Genomic DNA, 14,909 nt, shown 5'->3' with positions numbered 1-14,909 from the left:
CATTGGAAGTGAGAAGGTCTTCATCTCATCTCTCTTCAGCAAGAACATAGCAGCTGTACTGGTTAAAAACAAAGGTGGCATGGTTTGGTTTTTTTTTTCCAGAGAACTGAGTACAGCTTTAGAGTTTTTCTGGTACTCACTATATTTTTTAAATGAGCTGCAAAGCATATTAGCCCATACATTCCTAAAACCCTTAATTTTTTTTTTTTAGATTTGAGAGAACTAGTTCAAATCACGTATGCTTATTAGAGAAGAGACAGTTTCAGGTTTTGCAGTCATTACATAGGCAAAACCACCAGATACTTCAGGATCAGAAAACTGCAGAGCAGTGACATGGCATTCCATTCAATTTTTTACCAGATATCACAGACTGGAATTGTGAGCTTTGGCTGATGCTGCTGGGGAGGAGAGTGCGGCAGGCAGCTGTAATTCCCATCCTGTGAAGGTACTGATGCTTAAAGTCTCTGTAGTCCAAATTGGTACACAAAATACTAAAAGCTGAATTTGGACGGTAGATCTATTTTAAAAGTTCATTCTCTGCCAAGCATTCTTAGATGTTCTTGTGGATACATTTACAAATTTTTGCTTTTTAGATATGAGTAAGGAGAAAATACTTTGGAATTGCTTCCTGAAATGCTGTTCTGTAGTAAGCAGACAACACTGTGTGGTCTAGTGTTTTCCTAGGGTTTGGCTTGAACAATAGATTTCTGAAGTCAATTATATTCAATTGATTTCATGTAGGCCAAAATTTTATTCAACATACTTTTAGGTTTGATTGCTTCAAAATCAAGTTAACTCTCCTCATTGATTTTTCTGCCTCAGAAAATGTGGCTCAATTTTGAATCTCACTCTTTCTTAAAAAAACAACAAGCTTTTTTAGTTTTAGAGTGATTCTGAACAGTGTGATGTTGCTAAAAGGTTTTTTAGTATAGGGTGAGCTGCAGACAGCTGTTCCAGTTATGCTCATTGACTGTGTATTAGTAGTATCAGGTTTGTCTGTGACAGTATAACAATTATAGTTGTGGTTCCTACAGGGAAGAATGATAGCAAAAAGTAAATTTATTTGTGGAATAAGATTATTTTTTTTTTTTGTGGTGTGTTCTCAAGGTATCATAAAGCCTAGAGAGTAACTGAACATTGACCTGACTCCATCTACTGTAAAACCCATTCCGTTTTATATATTTTCAGGGAGTATGGAGTGGCACAGGAAGGAAATGGCATATCGCTGGAAAGTTGCTCTAATTCAGCACAGGATTCTTGTGAGAAATTCCTTCTAATATTACATCATCCTATTCTGTTTTTCACAGTTTACAGTCCAATTCATTTTTTATGCCACTTTTGTTCATATCAGTAACCACATCAAACTAAATTTAGTGGATTAAATAGGCTTTCATCAGTGTTAGTGTGCATCTGATAGTGTGACAGTTCAGCACTATACATTTTGTCATATTGCACTATGTGAGGGTGTATGGGTTGAGTAATAAAATAATTTTTCCTTTTAATTTTCTTTTTGTATTGCATTTCACTGGATAACATGAGCTTCAAGAAACAAAAAGAAGTCACAACTGCTTCCACACCAATGAATCTTTCTGACAATATAAGTAGCATTTCAGTAGTTAAAAAATAGTGCTGTTCCAAAAACAAAACAAAAAAACCCACCAAACCAAGAAAAAGAGTGAGAAAAGGCAATTCAATAGTCATTTCAATTATGTAGCAAGATTTTTTTTCTCTGATTCTGTTTTCTTTTGCCTGAGCTTTACTACATTTCTCTAATTTATGATTGCTTGTCAAACTCTGTAGCTTGAAGGAAAGTTCTTTTTCCTGTTCTGTAAAGTCAAAGGAAACGCTGAAAGATTTTTCTATCTTTAAAGGAATTTAAGGTCAGCAGTGACACTAACAAAACACATTTTCAGGTATAATAGGCAACACATTCTGTAAATTACTCATAGTGTGAAAAATTAGGTTTTCATCATAGATTTGGAAAAATGTATGCATAACATGAAGGATATCTTTTAATTAAGGAGCTGTTTTATTGGTTGTTTCTTTTTCTTTACATAGTTGACATTTATAGATGTTTCATTAATTAAGATGAACATGAAAAACTTATGTTCGTCTCTGAAATGTTCTATTGAACTCTTTATGGATTCCTACATAGGATGTCATTTGGAAGATTATCAGTGCATTTTTTTCTTCTATCTGCAATCCCCAGAAATTGAATATTTTTTTTCTATATGCTATTTTGTGTTTGACAAACAAGCCTCTATTTTTTAATTCACATTTTAAATACATTTTGTACAAAACAATCCTATAAAATTAATTGGGTACATAGTGTATACTGATATAAAATTGATCCTATATTCTCCTTCTTTGAGGATTGTCTATTCCAGCTTTTGTTCTATTAGTGATTTCCTCTTGTTGAAACTGTATGATTCTACTGTTTCTTACTGTGTCTGTTCTTCCTCCCAAACCACATATGTAAGCAATTTGTTCACACTCATTTCACTTACTGAATATGACTCTGTACTCATGATCAAGAACAAGAAGCTGTTACTCATTTGTGACTGTCTTCAAATATCCCATATTACTTGGTAGATTGCCTGCCATCATCTCATTTCAGTCTGTGCCAAAGATTTGCTACCTAAAATTCTTTATTTTCCTGATAGAAGTGGATTTGGTTAGGATTGTGTTCTTTATTTCTTGATATGACTCACATACCTAGTTTTCCTGTCCCTGATTCCTAGGACATCATGTCTTGACTGTGCTCATCTCTTATACTGTCCTTTGAACTTGAATAAATAATCTTAAATCTCATCTGTGTTCTTTTCACAGACACTTCCTTCTTACCCATTTTTGGTAAATGCATCTAACCTACACTTTCTTCTCAAGACTGTAACTTGTGTGTCGAATTGCATAGCTAATCTGTGAAAGCTCAGATTGCATGTGTCTAAACTTTTGCTTTGCTTTTGTAAAAAACTTCAAATGCTTGTTCTTCTTTGCAGGTTAACAGAGCTTTACCTAGGTCCTTAAACTTTTGTTTCTTGAAAAAGCTACTTGCAAAGTAATTTGGATATCTTTCCCTGACTGCACCACTTCAGTTTCATTGCTTTCTACTTCTGTGTCATTTCAAATGCAAGGTGTTATTCCTGCTTATCAGAGTTTTCTATACTTGAACTCTTTTTCCTATGAAGAATTTTACTGTGTTGAACTCACAGCCTTTGTTTATAGATATGATTACCCCAAACCATGTGTGATCCCTTGAATGAAGAAGACTGCTCCTAAAAGCATTTAAGATTTTATGCACTTTTATGCACAAGACAACCTGTCTTGATTGTCAATTTATAAATGCCAAGGGTTATAGCTGAACAGATTCAGTACCTTACATGGTATGACTTAATGCCACTTTCCTGATTCTAAAGGGTAAAATACATAAAAATAAAACCAAAATGAGATTGAATAGTTTGTTTCTTTGTGTAGGAATTCCCTTTTGCTCTGAACACTGATACTTTTCTCCTATTGCTTTAAGCATCTTGCTCCCTCTTTTTTCCATGAGAGCACAGGTCAGCATGTTTTCATTAGGATGAACCTCATGCTGCCATGAGGTTCAGGTGTGAGAAAAGCAAGTGAGAAGAGGAAAGAATCTTTATAAATACAATCAATTAATTATGACATCAACATTAAACTAGAATAAACTTCCTCAAGTCATCAATAAAACTGAAAGATGAAATTATCAATGCAAAGATAAACCTTTTTTTTCCCATTTGCAGAGTTTTTGTCCTGTTGCTCTAATTGTGTAGAAGATTCAATAACATGGATTATTTGGTGTATGTACTTTATCATGATGTTATGATTATGTAATAGAATGGTTAAGTGCACAGAAACACGTGACATTTTCTTTTCTAGGGTATTAGTGAATACACACAAGAAGCATGCTACTTTTCTGAAAGCTGTGTTGTTTAGACTTCTGTTGAGTTCTGTGTTAACTTCAATGTAATTAGGAAATCGGATGTTCAGCACATAAAACCAGATACTCTTCTGTATAAAAGATGAAAACTCATGTTCAAACATGTTAGTTTTATGTTTATTGTATTAGTCATTAAGAATGAAGGTATTTTTTTACTTTGAATGAAGAATATTTCAAGTGTGGTGCAGAAATACATATATATCTAAACATTTGATTTATACAAACAGTTTCTATTCTAGATTTTCATACATTGCAATTTAATTTGCAAGACCATGGTAATTGGAATACATTTCCAAAAAGGTAAAAACTGAATTTTCATAGTGTTGGAGAAGTGTTTCAGTATACAGTAATCAATTTTTCCTTCTGCAGTGTGCCTTGTAATAGTTATTTTATGCTGATTTAATGTCTTCCTTCAGAATACTTTCAAGGGCATCTTTGATTAGATTGATCAGACCTAATGAATATGTATATGTATTGGACTAAATTGCAGGTTGCATTTAAAAATAAACTGTCCTATCTGTATCATATTATAGTAGACTGCGCTGAAAGAATGGGGCCACCCGTTCTAAACATGAGATAAGCCACCTTAGTTTAAATCTATTTAAGTATATTGTAAAAATAAACCCTGTAATTCAGAAATTCATACTGAAATTTGAAATTACACATTTTCCTTGCCTTTTTTCCTTCTTTCAACGACAGTTAAAAGTGGAAAGCTCTGTAGGGTTAAAAGATGAGCTTTTAGATGAAACATGCCTGGACATTGGGGACAGATGTTTTTAATACGAGTGAAATAAAATGTTTTTATCTGCTCTGTCAATGTGTTGCTAGTTAATATGCCATTTAGAGTTTTTATTGAAATGATGGGAAGGGACATATGTCTTAGAAGGAATGTTCTGCTTTGAACAGTACCTTAGTAGTAATTCAAGAACTTTTCTGTTTGGTATGGTGAAGTTTTAAGATTCAAATCTTATGTATTTAACTGACAATCCTTGTAGTATAACTCAAGAGCTCTTCTTCCTTTCTAATGCCTTTGTTCATCCCACTTCAAAATATTTGAAGTATTATGGGAGAACTGTACTGACAGATAGCATTGGGGCATGACTTGATCAGATTTCCAGAGGATGTTTTATAAAGTTTGATTTCTGCCTGTAATGCCTGAAAAACAAGTATTGCTTTAAAGACTCAGTTATTAAAAAATCCACTTCCTAGCTCAAATTAAGACTCATTACACAAATTATAGATTGATTGATTAATTAATAAATAATAGTTAATAAAGGGTACTTCCTTGTAAAAATTATGCCCTAAGCAATATTTTTGCAAGTTTCTATGAGGCTTAATTTCTTGATATTTATTGAGCAAGTGTATTCAGGATGAATGGAATAGAATGCTTTTTCAGATGTATTATCACTTCAGGACTTCAAAAGTAAAAGTAAAATCCTGTTTATTGAATGATTTGTTTAAGATCCAAAACACAAAAATCAGACTTGCTTTGTGCAGATAAAGACTTACTTACTCCAGTATGAAATCTCACTGGGAGTATAGTTAAAGCAGATACTAAAATCTGAAATGGGAAATGAAGATGCCACTTGATCAAGAGGAATTCCATAGTTGTGAAACACTGTAATATAGAAAAGTTATAAACATTTTGTATCTGTAAGTCTTTCTAGTAATTTATTACTATTCCATGAAATAAGCCATTATTGGATTGCTTTAAAAATATCTTTAAAATACATTAAAAGTGATTGCATCTTGTGAAACTTCTTTCACTTCTACTTTAGACCACCACAAAATTAATAACATAAGCAGTTTGAGATGTTTCACCTCTTGTAAACTGAGAATTTTACAGTAAGCACTAATTAAATAACAGAAATAGTAATGTTTAATTTCATCATCCCATCCAGAGTTTTATGTAAGAAAACATTCAAACAGTTAAAAAATATTTTTGTGTTCATTTTATAAAAATCACATCCCTAAGAATAATACTTATTCTGTAGGACTTTAAAAGCAGTGAACATGTTTGCTTAGGTTATGGAGTTTACAGATTATTGTAGCTAAGGTAAGCAGTGCAGCAGGACTGAAATGAACGCACTGGTTCAGCCCAAAGAAACTTATGCATCTGTGTATGAGAAGGAGAGGGAGAATTAATTGGCAAATAAGTACACTGACTACAGGGAAAATATGTTTGGAGGAGTTGGCAACGTCAGGTTTATTGTTTTCAGTAGAGAATAAACTGCTTGATGTTAAACATACAACAACTGCTAATATAAACTGGAATAATGTTTTTATCATTATGTAACACTGGACGGATATGGTTTTGTAAAGTTGATGGAACCTGATAACAAAAGGCTCATAACCTGTTAGAGAAAAAAGTAGAATTATGCATCCACTGAGTTTCTACAAAGTACTAGAAATTATCTCAGGGCTACATTTTAACTAGGAATTTCACTAGGAAATGGGTATCTTTTATCATCTCTATGCAAAGTTTTAACAAACTTATCTTAACACTGAAATAGAAGTTATTTTGCTGAAAATTATAATGTTTTTTATTTTCTTAATATATAGAAATGATGTATATGTTAAAATATTACGACATGGGTTGAATTTTGTTCAAGTGCAGGATAGTTTAAATGATAGTTAAAAATTCTTTCTAGACAACTAAAAAAAAAAGATTCTGCTAGTACTTTGTACATGGAATAGCACTTGGGTTCTCTATATGCATCCATTCTCTGTCTTCTGGTGCAGAGATATATCTTGATTACTTAATTCTATCTTCTTGTGTAATGACTTAGAAGATATAATGTCTGGATCAATTTTCCAGTGACCTTGTACTGATTAATGAAATCAGATGTTCTGAATAATTATCCCTTAAATTACACTTCTTATGTTGAGTTATGTTTTTAAAACAAAGTCTGACAATGTGTAAAATACAAATAATATTTCAATAATAGCTTGGGCTGTATAATGATTACTGCTCTCCTAAGCCATAGATGAAGACAAACCTCCATGTTCAGGAAGGACAGTACAATACCATGTGTTGAACTTGAATGTCTGTATTGCATATGTTTCAATATAGTTGAATACATATGCAGATTGTGTTCCTCTGAAATCTCTGATTAAAGCCTTCTGTACTAGAGTGAGGTTTTGCAGATTTACTTTTTCAGAAAAGCACCCATTACAAGCCCATTTGTGACAAACTGAAACGTATACAAAGATGATAGAAATTTTATTTTGTAACGAAGCTATTGCAGAAGAACCATGTCCTGTTTTGAACCTAACTCCATAAAACTACTAGTTCTTGTATTAGAAGAGACAATGAGTACCTTTTCTGTGCCATCATGATTTTGCAAGCATCTAACATTCAGTTCGAGTCATTTCCAGATTTCGAGAAATGTAACTTCAATCAGTTCTTTTATTAGAAGCTAGCCTATATCTTTAACTGTCCTTTTGGCTTCTTCTGAATCCTTTCCAGTTCTAATATATTTTTTGGGAACAAAGGCACCAGAGCTGAATACAGTGTAAGCATGCAAACTAACTTTTAATGGCATCATATGTTGTGTCATGATCATTTCTGTTTGTATTGCTTTCTAACATTCTATTTTCTCTTGGACTGTTAACACTGAACTATTTTTTTTTAGGTAGCATCATACAAAATTTCATTCTTGAGTGAAATAAGGGTCAGTTCAGAGTCCATTATGTTTGTGTGTGAAGTTAGGATTGTTTCTGTGTTTCTCCTTTGCACATCATACTTGTTTACATAGAATGTCACTTGGCATTCTTTTACACAGTCCTTTAGTCCTGAGATGTTTTTGTGGTTCTTCACAGTAACACACATCCTTACTACCTAACAATTGCTCTCCAAGTAACAAAATCCTCAGCATTAATGTGTGCTCCCATTTTTCTCATACATCACTGCAAATTCCCATATAATATGTGATCTCTCCCCATTGTGAGAATGGATGGTTTAGTATTTCCTTCTTCCCTTTAATGAATTATGTTTTTTCCATGTTAAGGACATTGCTCCCTACTCAGTAGCAGATTTGTTTCCTAATAAGCTTTTGGAAAAGACATTATTGAAAAATGTTGGGAAAGGAGGCAGCAAAGACTCTTTCTGCTCTTATAATTAGAACATAACCTTTCACAGTCTCCTTCATATAACTTGTTCAGAGTGTTTTCTTTAATCTGCCATTTCATTGTTGAGTCTTCAAATTTTCATTTAGTAGCTTATTAGAAAATAATTTAGAAGATGTATTCAGAAATGTATGCTATATTCTTCATATCACTTACATTGTGGTTACATCTTCATCTTTTAATCTGTGCCCAGTGATTACTAATACAGTGTAAAAGTCCCTAATCAAAACCAGTTCATATGCTAGTATATCTTATTAGATATAGTATATCTAGTATATATTACATGATAAATCTTGCCTATCTAGTATATATCTTTATTCCAAACCCTGTGACTAGAACTGACCACTACAGTGTAGATGCTGTTCAAATCTAAAAAATTTTCCTTATAGTGTCTACACATTAATCTTGCAGTCTTTCCTAGAATCATTCCTATACGTATTATATTTCTTTTTATAATCTCATCTTTCCTGGTCATTCTGCTGATTATAAACTACAACAACCACTTAAGAGACAATATGGAAAATCTAGTACTTAGATTTTAAAAGTTAACTTTTCCATTTAAATAGCAAACGAAAGTACAGAAATGCTCCTAGATAATATCAGAAAGCAAGTTTTCTGTTTACTATTTCTATGCATAAGGGCAAATACTCTTTTTATAAGGATTTTTTGTTGTGCTTTTTGTTTTGGTTTGTTTGTTTGCTCTTTTCCTCCTTTTTTAATATTGTGTGAATTATTTATGAAGAAAACCTGGTTATCTTATTGTCCTAAGAGTTTGCATAGGTTTTTGAGTATGTAACTGTACCTGTATCTTTTTGAAGCCATGCATCTAGACTCATCTAAGATTTTGATCCTTACTTTTTGTAATTTTGTCACTAAGATGAAGTTGCCAAAATAGATCTTGGAATCTAGGTAGTACCATATAATTCAGAATGCTCTACTTTTCCCAGTGTTCAGCTGCCATACCAACATTTCTTTAAACTCTATTTCCACACTGAAGAAATATTTGACACTGACAACCAGTTGTTTTTTGGTTTTTTTTTCAAGAGAAGTTTACACTTCTGACAATCTGTTATTGCTTTAAAAGGTGTTTGGATACCATGTAGTACCTTGCACTTGTTTACACTGTTTTATCTTTGTCGTCTAATTAAATACCTTTGTATTGATGCATATGTTCTTCTTTACAGTGCTCATCTAAAAGACTGGGAGATGTCAAAACATTGAAAAATATTCCTGGATAAGTTTCAACACTATGTTTGCACAGCTTAAGAGGAAGATTGATAGCCTGACTTCCCAATAATTAGTGTCTTTTTCACAGATTACATTTGTATCCAGATACGATGAGAAAAACTTTGCACTGTAGATGAGGAAGAGGTTGTATCAAAATATGGCAAGAAAGATTGCTGCATTAGTTGAAATTTCCATTAGAGAACATAGGGATGATGGCACAAAAAATCTAAATCCACACAAGGACAAAATTAAAAAAAAATTAAAAAAAAAAAAAGTAAAGAAAACTGTGAAACGGAATCATAGAGTAGTTAATTTTGGGAGGAGTATCAGAAGATGAGTAATCCTAATTCCTTCTTCAGGCAGGGTCAGCTGTGCAGACAGACCACATTGCTGGTGACTTTTACTGCAGAGTTTCTCTGAAGCCTCTTGCATTGCAAGACAGTCCTCACCATAAAAAGATTTTTGCTTTTGTCTCAATTTAACCTAATTTCAGTGGATGTTCATTTCCTATTTTCCTCCCACCATGCACCCCTGGATAGATTATGGATTAATCTTGATGATCTGATGGCTCTTAGGGAGCTGTGTTGAGATCCTTCTGAAGTTACATCTTCTCCAGGCTGATGAAAGAAGCCAATTCCCTCAGATTCCCCTTGTATGGGCAGATACTGTATACGCTTGACTGTCTTGGTGTCACTCCACTGAACTTTCTTCAGTTTATCAACAACTTAGTTTTACTGAAGGGCCAAAACATGGACCCAGTAATTTAAAAGCTGCCAGATAAAGGATAATCACTTCTACGGTTCTACTCCATACCTTTCCATTAGTCAGTATAGTTCATCTGAAGTACAAAAATCAATGACTGAGATAAAAATAGGGTATGCTGATATTGTTTTTGTTAGTTCATAAGTCTAGATTCTGTTGCTTCTCGTAGTTTAAAAATTACATAATCAATTGTCTAACCAATAAGTGTGTCTGTTAGAGGGAAAGCAGTAGGAAATTTTAAATTTAAAATGAGAGAGAACACGGGGAATTTCAGAAACTTGTCAGTTTTATTAAACCTGTTTATCCTGTTCAGTCATTATAGACAAATACTTGGCTATGTGATATGAATTTCTAGCTCTAATTTCTTGTCAGTTCAGACGAGTTCTTAATCTCTGCAAAGCTGGTACTTATTTAGTGCCATATCAGGCTGTGCTGGTGCCTGGATGTAAAAACGGAGTGAACTCTGAGTCATGTTCACAATAGCTGTTGCTGGGCAGTGGTTAGTTTAGTGTGTGTAAGCACAAAAGAATACACCTTAAAAACATGTATTTATTTTAATGGCAGCACCACTATGTAATCTCAAAGTAGCTGCTATTACTGATATTTCTAATCCTTCATCAATGTACAAATTTGTGGGCTTATTTGGATCTTTCTTTCTGTGTACATGTAAGTCTTGGGGATACCCATATGCAAGAAACTTAAATCCTTTTCTATAAATGCCTGGCTTTCTGGGTACTGGTTATTCTATGGAGGAAGCAGATCATCTCTTAACATTTTTGCTGCAGATACCATGGTGGTTCCTCCTAAATAGAGGTTCTGGTTCTAAAAGCAGATAGCAATTAGCCAAAATTAGTGACGAGAACTGGCATAACAAAAAGGTGTTACCATAGTGGTAGGAGGCAGAGTGTTAACACATTAGAGGAAATTTTCTTGAGTCTTTCTGTATAGAGATAACCCAGTAGTTATATGATTCAGGAAAATTATAAGTGCTTTCTGGGAGGGGATATCTACAACTTTAGGGGGAAAAAAATTACTCTTGATTTTTCCTATTTTGGTGCTTAAGAGTTTTGTTTTATTTTTACTATAATGTTGGGGTTTGTGCATCTTCTAGTATCTATCCAGATACAGCAGATGACTGCTGGGGTTTTTTTCATGTCAACAAAGAATGACTATTCCATTTATTATATATAAAGGATATATCCACACACACATATACATACACACACATATATATATATGTGTTCAACTTTACAAGTAAGTAGAAACAAATACCAATGGCACTGCAGAAATACTGCAATCCTAAGAACAGAAGCCAGGTAATGAACAGGAAAAAAATAGTGATAGCTTAAAAGCCTTTTTGGGAATAAAGAAAAAACTTTCACATTCTTCAAATTCATTATTAAATAGGATTATGTTAATTTTTTAATAGTACAGTTTTCATAAGTCTTAAGTTTTACACTGATACATTCCAAAAGTGGGAAAGGTAACCCATAAACCTGAGAACAGATGCAATGGCAGTGATAAGGGAGGGAATTAATCCATTATTGAAGATCTTGTGGATAAGTTATTACAATATCGAATGCTTATTTAAAGACTTAAAGAAAACAAGTGTACTTAGTGTGTTAAGAGCTCAAAAACTTAAGGAACTTAGACTTTTGTACCTGGGGTAGTACTAATGGTCCCAAATGGTCCTTAGAAAAGAATTAAAATAGTCAAGGTCATAGAGCTATAAACTGGTTGGTGTATATAGGCACCCCAAATATGTGATCCTCCAAAGAAAGGGAGAGAAACAAAAATAAACCCAGGAATCTCAGCATCATAATGAACTGCTGAGATAAACACCTTTTAGTTACAAAAAAAGAAGCAAGGGGATGGGGAGCAAAAGTTTGTCCTTGGCTGTGTCTGCAGTGAGCATGCCTGAATGCATCTTTGGGCACTGAAGCGTGTGTAGCTCTGGTGGTTTCTTCTGACACAGAGCGTTCTGTTCCATTGTCAACTGCCCCTGCACAATTTATGGTGTGGCTCAGCCTCCAGGATGTCACAAGGACTTTATCGAGTAGTCAATTTGAATGTGAACATTGTGTTTTGGTAACTGAGAAAAACTGAGTACCATACAGGGAAGGCTGTTCCTTGCCAGCTGAGCTTAATAACCAAGAATAGTTCACTGGTTGGGGCTATAGCTTTCATCTTTACCAATTATGTCCAATAAAGACTCTTCTATCAGTCCTGAAGAGAGAATAGGTCAGGGGTGTATGTAGTTAAATGTCTTTATTCTGTGGTCTGGTTTATGGATGATACAAAAGCTAGAAACAGACTTCTGTCTGTAACTCATATAGCTTTTTCTGTGGCTAATAGAGTATTTTTTGACACCTTTGTGCAAGTGCTGTCAGGGCATGGTTTGATTCTTACTGTTGTAAGCAGATATGGAAGGTGCTTTAGAAAGTGATTGGCTAGTCAGATAGACTTCAGTGAAACTAGAGAATTTTAAATTTAATAAAGCAGTCTTCCTCTTAAGGTACATTTAATACTTACCACTTTCTTGGGCATTTTTTGGTGTTGTTTGGCACTTAAGCTTTTCATCTCATTTTCTGCAAACAGTGTTGTTGGGTATTAAGACCTATTTTCTCAGTAAACTTTGGGAAAAAAAGGTTGGATAAGGTGAATCAGAATCAATGTGGTTGGAAAAGACCATTAAGATCATCGAGTGCAATCATTAATCTGACTCTACCGAGTTCAGAGATAAACCATGTCCCTAACTACCACAGCTACATATATTTTAGACATCTTCTGTGATGGTGATTCAACCACATTCCTGAGCAGCCTCTAAATGCTGTGCATCCTGATCTGAAAGGGGAGCTGGGCTAGGTGGAAGTCCAGAGGTTCCATTCTGTGACTGTGGTTTTCAGTATCTGTGATACTTGTGTTTGGAGCTGAATTGTGGATCAGATCTAATAATGCATCTAATGCATGTCTTTGGTATAATGCTGTCTAGACACATAGAATGTAGATAAAATTGTGCTTCCTTGTGCATTGAATTAATTAAAATGCTGGGAACAGTTTCTTTGCACTCTGTTCCATTCCTCTGCTTCTCTTCTCCCTGACTAGCGTGGCAGTTAAAAAATTCTTAACACTTCTCACAATAAGTTTAATATGTCCTTCACTCAAAAGTATAACTACAAGTAAAATGTAATGCTTAATGTATAGGCTATTAGAAAAAAGTCCTTTGATTGCAAGATAGTGCAGTCTTGTCTCTGCTAATGTTTATTTTCATTAAACAAGAGTGTTCTTTGTTACACCCAGTAGCTCAAAAATGATATATAAAAACCTATAGTATGAAAACTTTCTGACCCTTAGTTCCACTTATTTGTTTTATTCTAGTTCAAGTAATATTGTTTACCAGAGCCCATCAAAAACTGAAGGATAATATTTGTAAATTGAAATTGCACCATTATAAATGTTTTTCTACAGTGGCCTTGTTCTAGGTTTTTTTATTGTCTCGTCCTGATTTTGGTCAGAACACCTTTTCCTTTGTCAGCCTGAGCTATTTTTTCCACCATCTGTGTGTTTTTGGAGTGCTTCCTTTCCTGTCTGGTACTTTTGGACTCTAAGGACTGGATCTTGTTTACTGGAGTTCCTGTGAGCATTTGCTTCTTAAAAATCTGTTGGCTTGTTTTCACTGGAACTTGCAGCATTAATTTACATAGGTAAAGTGTCATTTGGGGTTTTCACCATGTGAAAATTCCATTATATTGCTTATGAAAATGATCCTTACAGATTTTCTTAAGTTCTCACCTGGGATCCACTGGGTCTTTTATTATTATTTTATTTATCTTACTAATGCTACATAGGATCAGGTTTATGCCTTGAATAACAGTTTCACATTTTCATGGATTGTGGAAACTTAACAAAGCACTCCTAGAAACAAACAAATTAATATTTTAATTCACAGAATCACAGAATCATATAGGTTGGAAAGGACCTCTGAGATTATCAAGTCCAACCCTTAATTCACTATCACTGTGGTTCCCAGACCATGGCGCTGAGTGCCACATCAGTCTCTTTTTAAAAACATCCAGGGCTAGAGAATCCACCACCTCCCTGTGCAGCCCATTACAATGTCTGATCACCCTCTCTGTAAGGAATTTTTTCCTAATATCCAACCTAAACCTCTCCTGGAAGAGCTTAAGTCCATGCCCTCTTGCCTTACTGGTAGCTGCTTGGGAGAAGAGACCGACCTCCCCCTCCGGCTACACCCTCCTTTCAGGGAGTTGTAGAGAGTGATGAGGTCTCCCCTGAGCTTCCTCTTCTCCAGACTGAACACCCCCAGCTCCCTCAGCCCTTCCTCGCAGGACTTGTGCTGGATCCCTTCACAGCCTCCTTGCTCTTCTCTGGACCTGCTCCAGCACCTCAATCTCCTTCCTGAACTGAGGGGCCCAGAACTGGACACAGGACTCGAGGTGTGGCCTCACCAGGGCTGAGTACAGGGGCAGAATCACTTCCCTGGACCTTCTGGCCACGCTGTTCCTGATCCAGGCCAGGATGCCATTGGCCTTCTTGGCCACCTGGGCACACTGCTGGCTCATGTTCAGCTTCCTGTCAATCCAGATTCCCAGGTCCCTTTCTGCCTGGCTGCTCTCAGCCACTCCGTCCCCAGCCTGGACCTCCCCATGGGGTTGTTGTGGCCGAAGTGCAGGACCCGGCACTTGGCCTTGTTGAACCTCATCCCATTGGAATCAGCCCAACTCTCCAGTCTGTCCAGGTCCATCTGCAGAGCCCTCCTGCCTTCCAGCTGATCCACACTCCCCCCCAGCTTAGTGTTGTCTGTGAATTT

General features: G+C 35.0%; 1 protein-coding gene across 5 annotated transcripts in view; it reads left to right on the top strand.

Moving 5' to 3' along the window:
* Positions 1–14,909, top strand: part of NOVA1 (NOVA alternative splicing regulator 1) — a 144,761-nt gene that overhangs the window by 56,407 nt on the left and 73,445 nt on the right. Inside the window, exon 1 of one of the 5 annotated variants that reach the window (XM_030452476.1) lies at positions 1,224–1,259. The exons of the other annotated variants lie outside the window; for them this stretch is intronic. The gene's annotated coding sequence lies outside the window, so the exon portion shown is untranslated. Of the gene's footprint in view, positions 1–1,223; positions 1,260–14,909 lie in introns of those variants that run through there. 5 annotated transcript variants of the gene reach the window in all.

This window comes from Calypte anna, chromosome 5A (genome assembly GCF_003957555.1).
Source record: "Calypte anna isolate BGI_N300 chromosome 5A, bCalAnn1_v1.p, whole genome shotgun sequence".
In the NCBI taxonomy this organism is placed as follows: Eukaryota; Metazoa; Chordata; class Aves; order Apodiformes; family Trochilidae; genus Calypte; species Calypte anna.
This window is presented reverse-complemented; position numbering and strand designations above follow the sequence as displayed.